Consider the following 8,784-nt stretch of genomic DNA (forward strand, 5'->3'; position numbering starts at 1 on the left):
ACAATTACGGTTACCTTTTGTTTGAAAGAATTTTTTTTGTTCCTGAGACTAATTTTATTTAAATTTTCTGTAGTTTGTTCAGGTTTAGATATGTCAGAGCAGACGGGTCGTTGCTGATAGGGGGGGATAGTGCTACGCAGTGGTCTTTGTCTCTGTGCAGAAAACATGTGTAACATGAAAAGGATGACCGGGCATGTGTTAACATGAAAGGATCCGGGCAAACATGTCGCAAACTGGCTGTGAGCGGAGGAGCAGAGGAACAAGCCAAGGAGACGCGGTTGGGTGCTGCTCCTGTGAAGACCTCGTGTGTGCCTTGTGACTGATAAACTTGTTGGTTTTCTTGTTATAAGCGTATCGTGCGTGTGACATGGGTTTCCCCTGTATTGTCCTATAGAAAAGTGTACGGGTAAATAACTTGTGTAAATACAGGAAAGACTGTCATTTTGTGTTTTTCTTCGTGCCCTGCCTCGCCAACTTGGCGTTTTTTCCCTTCTGTTGGGTTTTGGGACGCTGTGGTGTTTGGTGCCTCTTGGAGCTGTTCAGGTTCACGACCCTGTGTATAGCACGCCGTCTGCCTAGCCTGCCCTTTTGTTTGGGGGCAGAGAGACGAGGCGGTCGGCGTAACAATATATAATATTTTATAAAATATATATATAATATATAATATATATAATATATATACATATATGTATATTATATATATTTATAATATATACTTATATATATATATTTATATATATATATATATATATATATATATATATATATATATATATATATATATATATATTTTTACGCTGACCGCCTCGTCTCTTGCCACCAACCAAAACAGGCTAGGCAGACGGCGTGTTATCCACAGGGTCGTGAACACTGAACAGCTCCAAGAGGACCAGCACCACAGGTCCCAGAACACCCCCAAAGGGGAAACGCCAAGTGGGGGGCAGGGGACGAAATAAAACACACGATGACAGTCTTTCTTTATTTACGCAAGTTATTTAAACCCCTACACTTTTCTATAGGCACAATACAGGGGGAAAACCAGATGTCACCCCTGCATGACACAGCTTATAACAGGGCAACACAAAGTTATATCAGGTCACAAGGCACACAAAGAGGTCTTCACAGGAGCAGCACCCAATCCGTCTCTTGGCTTGTTCCTCGCTCTCGCTCACAGCCAATTGCGTCATGTTTGCCAGGTCCCTTCATGTTAACACATGCCAGGTCATCCTTTTATGTTAACACATGTTTTGCACAGAGGACAAAGACCCACTGGCGTAGGCACTATCCCCCCCTATCAAGCAGACGAACCCCTCTGCTTGACATCTCTAAACCTGAAACAAACTACAGAAAATTTAAATAAATTCAGTTTCAGAAAAAACAAAAATCTTTCATCCAGCGCGGCTTTCTTCGCTCTCGCTGGGGTCGCTTGGAGGAGGTGTGGGGCGGCGGTTTAGATTGGCAGTGGCACCCAGAGTGGTATCTCCTGCCCCCAAAAACCTGGCTCATGGTCACACTGACGTCTGTTTTCATGCCCTCACCGTCAAATGCTCGTCCTCATCTCGGTTCAGCGTCTGCCATGTCCTCATCGCCGCTACTGGGGCTAACGTCATCTTTTTCACCATGGCCCCAGGAGTAGCTTCCTGGCCCATGGTAAACGCCACAGCCGGGGGCGCCAAGTCCCCGAGGAAAGTCAGGCAACGGCCCCACAATAACCAACTCCCTCGCTCCCTGACGACTCTTCTGGGGCGCTCCATTCCTCACAAGTGCCCAGCCCTTTGCAACCAGTGACACCTTCTGGGCCTTATCAGAGAACGTTAGCTACCAACCCCTGTAAACTAAACCCCCCCCTGGTCCAACAAGGCTCCGCCCAACTGCTACGCCATCAGCCAGCTGCAGGTTTTGAATGGGCTCCACGAGGCCCTCTAACTCCACGCATCACTCTTGACAGTCGACACCGGATTCTAGTCTCTGTCCTGGGGGCAAGGTGCAGTCGCTCAGCCGTAACTACCTCTGCACAGCCAACCTCTGGTAGTAAGGGCACATCTTCACCGTGCACCCTCACCAGCTTCTGTCCAAGGTCGACACACGCCTTACTCTGCGTCAGGTAGTCAAGGCCCAGCAAGCAGTGCTGCCCACGCCAATACGAGCCTCCAAATGGCCCTTGAGCTGCACACAAGGCCCCCTGACACCACACAGTCTCTTTGGTGCATCGGAAGTTGCCCTAGTGGCCAACATATCAGGCTGCATAGGGTCTTCTCACCCCCAGTCCCCCACTGTCAGGTGGCATGGCTTCCCTCTACTGAGCCCTCCCCTCCCATGTGCGGTTCGAGGGAGTTCCCCAAAGTGGGCCCCGGGAACCGAGGGGCGGGGTTTTCGGCCCCCTCCCCAGCCTGTCCGAGTTTTCCTCCGTACCATTCCTTAGCTTAGGCATGCATCGGAGTGCCCATACCTGCCACAGCCCCGCGCACTGCTGGAAGGCATCAGAATCCGCCCGGTTTGAGAGGACGTTTCTCCGCTCCCCCCACCCCGATACCTGTGCCTTCCCCACGCACCCCAACACAACCCTTTGGAAAGTCTAGGGCTCCTTCCTCAAACTACCTTTCCATTTTAGCCTTCTCCCCCGGAGGTCAGGCGGGTTTTGGCAGGGGCCCTAGGCACGGGTTCCCTTCGGGAAAGGCCTAAAACTCCAAGGCCCTCGCCAGCGCCCCCTGCGGGGTCCTCGGGGTGTCCCCTGCTTGACGAGATTCAGGCTGTCCTGCAAAGCGTAAACAAAGAAATTGGGGGCCCGGGACCACAATCATCCTTCCGAACCCGGCAGGGTAGACCCCCTTTAAAAGCGCCTCCACATCCTGCCCCGCGGGGGGACAGGTCCACATTTTTAAAAACGGGCAACAAAATTTATATAGGTCACAAGGCACAACGAGGTTTCACAGGGCAGCCCCCAACCCGTCTCTGGTGTTCCTCCGCTCCTCCGCCACACCCATTTGGTCATTTTTCCCCGGGGCCCTTCATTTTAAACATGCCCAGGCACCCCTTTTCATGTTAACAATGTTTCGCACGAGAAAAAAAACCGGGCGTAGCAAATATTTAATATATATAAATTTCATACGATATATGCATATAACTATATGTTATAATAAGTATATAACGTATATGTTTACATATATATATTTTGCGTGTAATAGTAGATAATATGTATATAATGATTTAATATTTATTTATAATATTTATTATTTTATATATTTATATGGGGTTATTTATGTATTTATAATATATATATAATATATATATATATTATAATATTTAATTAACATCATCATCTCATCATAAAAGGGGCTAAGCCAATGGTGCATACACTCTTCACTTCCAGCCACGAGGATCCCTCGAGGGATTTTCCAGGAGGCCCACAGGCCTCCTCCCCCCAATTTTGTCTCCCCAGAGAGAGAACGTGGGAGGGTACCCACAGGGAAAAGAGTAGGTGCCCCTATAGCCCGGTTGGGAATCGGATTATCAAGAACAGGGCCCCTGCCAGTTAGGTGTAATGTGGGGGACACGTGGGCCTGCCAATGACCCCCAAACCGGCGAAAGGATGTTACAAAAGGCATCAAGACGAGACTCCAAGAAGGATAGCCCAGGTGGCTTCCATAGAAAAAAAACTGGCAGTATCAAAGGGCCCGAAGACACATAACTTGTTCCCCTTTGCAAAGGGACGGGATCTCAAATGCCTTGTTGATGAGTTTATGGCTCCCGTTGCCAGACCCAATCTAATTAATTCTTGGTTGAAGCCCAGAGAAGGATACGTACCCGGGGATGAAAACCCCGTAACTTCAACGTCCTGTGCAAGATGATCAAAAATGAATAGGCCCCCAAAGGCCCCCAAGTGTGAAACTGGTCTTTCAGGGACCTCTAGGCCCAGGGCCCCACTGCTAAATGTAGCAAGAGCCACCACCAGTAACCCAAGGACTCAGATGGATGGCAACACGTCGGCAAAGTCAAGTCCGAGACCTTAATATTGCCAGTGTTTCTAAAACCCGATTTTTTTGGTAGTAGCTTGCCATTACCCAGTTCATAAGGGTTGAAAATGTTGGTGCAAGGACAGCCTTGCCCACCCCAAAAAATTAAAAGAGAAATTTTGAATACCCCAGACATTTACAGCCTTTTATTACCGTATAAAGGGAGGAGTAAATCAGACTGCTTGGTCCTGATGCCTCAGAGGTGGTTTTAGAGAATGTGGGGAGATTTTTCTGGTAGCGAGCAGTGTAATGCCAGGTATTTGTACAAACCAAAAAGATCCCCCTTTCCCTTCAGAGAGGGAGACCATGCCCCTAAAAGGTCAGGGGGGAAAGGTACCAGACTACCCGGGGGGGAGTCTGGACTGTAAGCAGGGGCCCCGAGCCATAGGTTACCCCCGCCTTTAGCAGTTCAGCAGGGATATCCCTTGCCCCAGCTTTCCACCTTTTTGCTGGAAATAGCCATCCAACCTCGTTAGGGTAGGAGGGTTCCCGCTGATGGGGGGTCCCGGATCTATTGTTGGGAAAGCTCAAAATACCCCGCCAATTTCCTTTTTCTGTGATCGGGTGCAGTCATCTGGGGGGGCTTAGAGTTAGTTTCTAGGGGTTGGGAGGGAGGGGAAAGGGCATTACAAGAAAGGCCTTCAAATCTCAGAGATTTCGTGAACTGTTTCCTTTTTCCCTTCACAGCAGTATCCAGCCTTTCGCCCATGGACGACGCAAGACTTTATCACCATTTAGCCCAGCCCTGCGACAGCTCAGAATGTCTCGGGAATGGAATTCTGCCTTGCCCTTTGGGGTACGCCAATGGTTGAGCTCTTTGAGTGTTTGCGCTTGAAGGTCCACAGAACAACTGTGTCTCTCAGGTGTGAGTTAGTGAATCGGTCAGAGACTACTCTGGTGAACCCACGGCGACTCCTCCTCCCTTAGTACGTCCAGGTGAAACACCTAGGGTGGCACTGGAGGGGACAGGGGAGCTTGAAGGGACTCGCAGGTAGCCACAACCAGTATATGGTCAGGCCTCCAGTACACCCTGCCAGTTCTGGAGGATCCTCCATCGGTGCTAACAAGAATGTGGTCAATCGCCGGGCCACTTTAACCCATATGGGCGGTACCAATGTCCAGCGATGTGGGTTGGAGCGTGATACCAAGAGCCAGAGATCCTCAGTTTCTTGGACCTCAGCAAAGTCTTGGAGAGGAGGGCTATCTCGCTGCTGGGATCAGCTCCCGAGCCATGGGGGCTGACAGACATCTCAAGCCAGCTCTTCACAGCCGGATACTGAAATGGAAGTTGCCCAGAACAATGCCGAATATCTTGCCGGGGGCAATTGTCTGCCACAAATGCGAGTTTAGTGTAGAATGGGCCTCTTTCACATCAATTTACATAATCGGTAGGAGCGTATACAGCAATAAGAGGCATGAGCCAAGCATGATTTCAGTCTCAATGCCAGGATACGGTCAATCAACGGTGTCACCTCAACTACGAGGGCTTAAAGTTGGGTGGAGATGGATAATGCTACACCCTGGCAGTGGTGACACCGCTGCGTCCTGACCAGTAGTAGGTGTACCCACCACATACTGATCGTGCTTGCTACCAGTCTTCTCACCTCGAGAGGGCAGCCCACCTCAAAACTCCAGTCGCTTCAATACCCGCGATAGCAGAAGTAACCGCTCAACTTGCCACAAGGACCGGATGTTCCAAGCACCCCTCCCCCCAACATATCCATTTACTTGTTGCGTTGCTGGAGGGTCTTCTGGGGGAAGGAGAACTGGCAAGGCCTAGGGGGCAGCCAGAGCGTGTCCACACGCCAGTGGGCCATAGCTCCATACCTCTGGGGCCTCCTGCTGCTCCGAGATCCCCCACAGTTAGCCTGGGACCGCCAGGTGTTTTTTACCAGTTACCCATGGTGGCCACAAGGAGGGCACTGCAGAAGTCTTGATGATGGAGAGGCTGTAACCTATCAGGGGTATGGCCTTCATGGGGCCACAAAAAAGCTGCTACCTTATTTGCACAGGGCTAGCCAGTGGTGGAAGCTACAAGTGAAAAGGCATACAAGCTCTTGACACTGTGAAGCTGTCACACCATCACCTTGTGCGTGAAGCATCCACCAATGTATATATATATATATATATATATATATTATATATTATAATGATAGGATATATACATAACATAGACCATAGACATAGACATTAACATATACATATACATATATATCTGTGTATCTATATAATATCTCTATCTCTCTCTCTCTCTCTATATATATATATCTGTATATATTATCTATATATATATGGTATATATGTGTATCTGTCTCTGTATATGTTATGAGGGAGATGGAGAGGGATAGGGAGATGTAGATGGATATGTGAATATGGAGAATATATGGATAGATAGATTAATATAGATAGATGAGATAGATATATATATATATATAGAGAAACAGAGAGGAGTAGGATAGCCATGGGTAGAGTAGAGATTGAGTAGACTAAATGTATCAAAAGGATATATATTATATATTATATATATATATTAGATATATACTATAATATAGAGAGATAGATGAGAGAGAGATATAGATATATATGTATCTATGTATATCTAAAGAGGAAATAGAGATCGCGAGAAAGAGGCAAATATAAAGAGGAAATAATATATTGTATAAGCTGTACGATAATATATATATAATAGAGAGAGAGATATATCTATATATATATATATAAAGAGAGAGGGGAGAGAATCTATATAGAGAAGGAGAGATAGAGAGAGAGGAGAGAAGAGAGAGAGCCTAGTAGGAGGAGATAAGAGAGAGATGATAGAAGACTTCTATAGATATAGAGGAGAAGATGAGAGCGAGAGATGATATATATGTATGTATAGTAGATGTAAGAGAAAGAAAGGATAGAGATATAAAGAGAAAGAGAGACAGCGAAGAAAGAGAAGAGAGAGGTATATAGATAGATATAGAGATAAGAGAAAGAGAGGAAGAGAGAGATACAGATCAGAAGAATATAAGAAGAGGAGAGAGTAGATAGATAGTAGAGAGAGTAGAGGAGAAAGAGAGAGACAGAGAGAGACTAGAGAGATAGGGAGGGAGATACAGATATATAGAGATAGATCGATCAGAGAGATGATATAGATAGAGGATATAGATAATATCTAAGAGAGAGATAGAGAGAAGGAGATAGAGAGAGAAAAGATGAAAGAAAAGGTGAGAGAGAGTAGAGAGGATAGATATTAGAATATAATATAATATATATATATATAAGAGAGGAAGAGATAGAGATATATGAAAGAAAAAGGATAGATATAAATATTAATCTATAAAATTACGATAGAAATAAATAAAATAGAGTATATATAGATGATACTAGAGAGATGAGAGAGAGAGGAGATAGATGATAAACGGCTAGAGAGAGTAAGAAAAGAGAGAGGAGAGAGAGAGGAGATGAGAGAAGAGACAGAAGAATATATCGATAGAGGAGATAGTAGACGAGAGAAAAGAAATCCGCTCATTAGATATATATATATATTTCTATGAAATATAGAGAGAGAGAGAGATATATATATATATAGTATAGAAGAGAGAGAGATAGAGAGAGAGTAGATAGAGAGAGGGACAGAGTAGGTAGAGAGAGAGAGATAGGACATATAGGTATAAATGTCATGAGAGGGAGGGATATTTAGATGTGGTGTGTGGGGTTTTTTAAAACAAAAACAGGTGAAGTTTGGGGTGGGAAGGGTACAGAAGGTACAGAGATATAGTATGAAATGTAATATATGTACATAGAGAAGAGAGAGATAGAGAGGCAGAGAGAGAGATAGATTAGATAGAGAGAGATAGAGAGAGAGAATAGAAATAATATAGTAGATAGAGAAGAGTATATAATAGAAGATTCATATATGAGATAGAGAGAGATAGAGAAGGAAAGATATATCTAGGTATATGATATATAATATATATATATATACATATATATATGATAGTTAATATAGATATATATATAGATAGGAGAGATATATATATATTATATTGAGATAGAGAGAGAGAGATACATAGAGACATATAAAAGAAAATGATATATATGAGTTATATCTCTTATATATCGTAATATCAATAGGAATGTAATATATGTTTTTTTATAATAGAGAGAGTAGGTAATATATATCGAGATATATAGTGAGATAGAGATATGTATGTATAGAGAGATTATATCTGATAATATATAGATAATAGAGATATATATATATATATATATATATATAATATATAGAAGTATAAAAGGGAGAGTGGACATTAGTAGATCATCATAGAATATAATATATATAGATATTATAGATCTATATATATATATATATATGAGAGATATATATAGAGATGAGAGAGATAGAGAATAGAGAAGATATATACATATATACATATCACAAGTGATATATATCGATTATATAGAGAGGGTAGATATCTAAATGAGCAATATGAATATATAGATATAGAAGATGAGATATATAGAGAGAGAGGATGAGAATCTATATATATAGATAGAGAGTATAGATATATAGACTATAATAGTGCTGTGTAGATGGATGTTTATATATATAGTAAAGATATATAGGGAATATAGAGATATATAGATGCGATAGATGAGAGAGTATAGATATAGAGATATATAATATATATAATACATAGATATATATAGATATATATCTATATATATAGATGAGATTAGGACCTATATATATCTATATATCTATGAAGAGAGAGAGACTATAGAT

This window comes from Penaeus monodon, chromosome 11 (genome assembly GCF_015228065.2).
Source record: "Penaeus monodon isolate SGIC_2016 chromosome 11, NSTDA_Pmon_1, whole genome shotgun sequence".
NCBI classification, from domain to species: domain Eukaryota; kingdom Metazoa; phylum Arthropoda; class Malacostraca; order Decapoda; family Penaeidae; genus Penaeus; species Penaeus monodon.